Source organism: Olea europaea, chromosome 21 (assembly GCF_002742605.1).
Source record: "Olea europaea var. sylvestris chromosome 21, O_europaea_v1, whole genome shotgun sequence".
NCBI lineage: Eukaryota > Viridiplantae > Streptophyta > Magnoliopsida > Lamiales > Oleaceae > Olea > Olea europaea.
In genome coordinates this window covers 15,315,530-15,318,609 of record NC_036257.1, presented here as the reverse complement: position 1 = coordinate 15,318,609, position 3,080 = coordinate 15,315,530, and positions in this window count along the sequence as shown.

Genomic DNA, 3,080 nt, shown 5'->3' with positions numbered 1-3,080 from the left:
GAAAATGTGGAGATGGATCGTAGCCCAATTCTTGGTCGTAAGCATACCGTCGAAGAAGGGACCAAAAAAGTCAAGCGTCGACGTACACAACTTGTGGATGAGAGTACTATCGCCCTATCGAAGATTGCCGAATCATCTACAAAAATTGCTCAAGCTATGGAAATGCAAACTGCGCTATATACACTGAATCATGTCAACTGGCAGTTGATTCTAGAGAAACTAGAAGCCATGAACCTAGATATGGACGACATCATGCAAGTCATGAAAGCTTTTCGATCCGACGATGGTTTGGCTAAGGTATTTATGAATGTGACTAATACTGCATACATGCGTGCTTTGGTGTTTGGCAAGCTTGGTCGTGATCCGCCTCCACTACCGTAGACTGTACTTGACTTATGGCGTTAGTATGTATCGAAAAGTATATATTTGGAAAGCTTAATCCACATTAATACTTTGAATGTTTTTTGTAATGCACACTCGTAATAACTAGTGTGCAATGTTTTGTATGCGTTGATGTGGATGTGTTTTGTCAATTAGCGTGCAGTCATTTTTTGCTATGTTATGACAATGGTATGGACTGCAACAACATGAGAAATATCTTATATGGGTTCGTTGGGTTTGATATTTAGGTGCTGTGGTTTGGAAAGCTTATAGATCGTTTTGTGAATTTAAAAATACGCGAATGCTTATAGATCATTTTGTGAATTTAACATTAGATAGTAAAATGTATTTGCATATGTTAATTGGGGTAATGAGCGCAATTCTGATAACCGTAGCAAAAGTTATGGCCAAATTACGAATTATACGTCTCGAAAAGTAAAAAAAATTACAATTATAGACACTCCACGCTACGCGAAGTGTTCGGGCCAACATTCCGCGCTGCGCGGAGTGTTAATTTTTTTTTTTCCGATACGTATATTTGGTAATAAGAAAAATAAAAATTTACAAAAGGATTTTCCGATTTATGTAAGAAGATTTATTTTTACTATAATTTAAATTTTGTTTGTACTTTTATACAGGATAACATAACTGATTGTGTTAAACTTGCTGTCTGCAAGAAAATTACAGGTCTTCTTGAGAACAAAGAAGTGGAATGGTTCATTAAACAATTTTTTGAAATCATAATTTTAGCAGAGCTAATTCAATGATAATACAAAAGGCTGTAAATAAAGTTTTGAGATGGAGATCCCTGGGATCAAAAGAATTCTTTCCCCTACTTTTCTTGGTAAAATGGAGCCTGAAATATTGAGCAAAGTGAGCTATGCATGTTTCTTGAACCATAAGAAGTAAGCATACAAGTATGAATAACTAGTTTCTAGTTTTTAATACATTATATCGTTTGAAACTCATGAGGTTTTACATTGACTTCACTTATCATTTTTTTGGTACACTACTGTTGTTGGTCTTGTTATCATAATAATAGCTAAGATTTTTTGTACAACTCAAAATAGCTGGTGATCAACCAATGGTTAACTTGTGAGAAATGCACCAATCATTATACTTGAGAAATATATGTTTGTATTAGCTTGATGTAGATTGTTTACAATAACAATATATGAACGTAGAAATAGCCCATCACGAGATTTTACTGGTGTAACAGTCATATAACTTGCAGCTGCTCAAATGGTGATCTATTGAATTCAAATAACCTTTTTGGCTAAATTTCAACTAAATTATAATTAGACATTTTTCTTTTCTGGCAATTCTTGAGGAAAATCTTGAAATTATCTGTGATTGTATTTTAGTTTATTTGAATAAAATGTGTGTGTGATGCTTGAATTGTTGTGTGTGAAAAATAGAATGCTGTGCAAAATTATTTTATTTGTATCTTGGGATGAGAAGTACGTGTTCATCTTTGTTCATAATTTTTACCAACCATATTCCTAACCGACGATCTTTCTTCCTCCCTCTAACAAGGACTTACAAGAGTTTTCTTTGTAGCATGGAGAACAAAAGAGGAGCATTTTTATCACAAAGCCAAGCAAAGCATGACTTGCAGAATTTTTCCTTTTACCAATCACCAGGAAATGTGGGAAACATAAATGCTGCTTTTTACATGCCTCATCATCGTTATAGCTCACAACACAATCTCATTTTTTGTAGTTGAATCAAATACGAATTCCTTACAAAATGGTTGTTCCAAGGTCTTCAATTCCTTAGGCTGCTAATCCAAATTATTAATCCAGGTATTTCCTTTTTAGGCTTTTTTTTTTTATTATTTTTTTCTAATTTTCATTCCGTCAAGAAGGTCCACATTGTAATTATCTAAAAAAAATTAAGAGTTAACTTTACCTATCAATCTTGAAGTTCTGGTCATAAAAGTTCTTTTTATGACACTTTTCCAAGTTGAGGCTTATATGCACCCAATCAATTTGGAAGAACGTGATTTAAAAGGACAGTCTACGATTGTTACTGAAAATTATGTTAATGGGCTTGAATCTGTGGGGCTGGTAATCTATTCATATGTGGAAGAGAAATTATTTTAAGGCTCCGTTTAATTGTAAAGATATAATTAAATTAAATTGAAAACGAGTTTCAAGGAATTGAATTTTCTAGAAATTGTTTTCCTGAGAATTGTAAATTATTTTGTTTGATTGGGATAATTTTTCATGTGAAAAATGTTGAAATAAAAGTGTTTTTTGATCTTTATTTGGCTTTGTTTTACATAAAAATTGTCAATTAAAGGGATATATTTTACTGGTATTGGGGATGAAATTTGTTTCCATTGCTAACACACACAAAAAAAAAAAAAAAAAAAAAGTTCCAAAAAAGTCAACTATCTTTTAGTATTCATTTGGCTTTGTTTTACATAAAAATTGTCATTTAAAGGAAAATATTTTTTTTTTACAATAATTCTTAAAATTTGTTTCCGTTGCCACAAAAAAAAAGTGTTACAATAACTGAGAATTCCAATTCTCGTCATTTTGGTGAGAATTGGAATTCAAGGAAAACATGAAAATTAGCTTAGGTGACATAAAAGGTGGAATTCGAATTCTAGGAAAAATTTTGCCTATCAAACAAAAAAAAATTGGAAAAATGAAAATTTTCCATTTTCCATGAAATTGTGGTGCAATCAAACA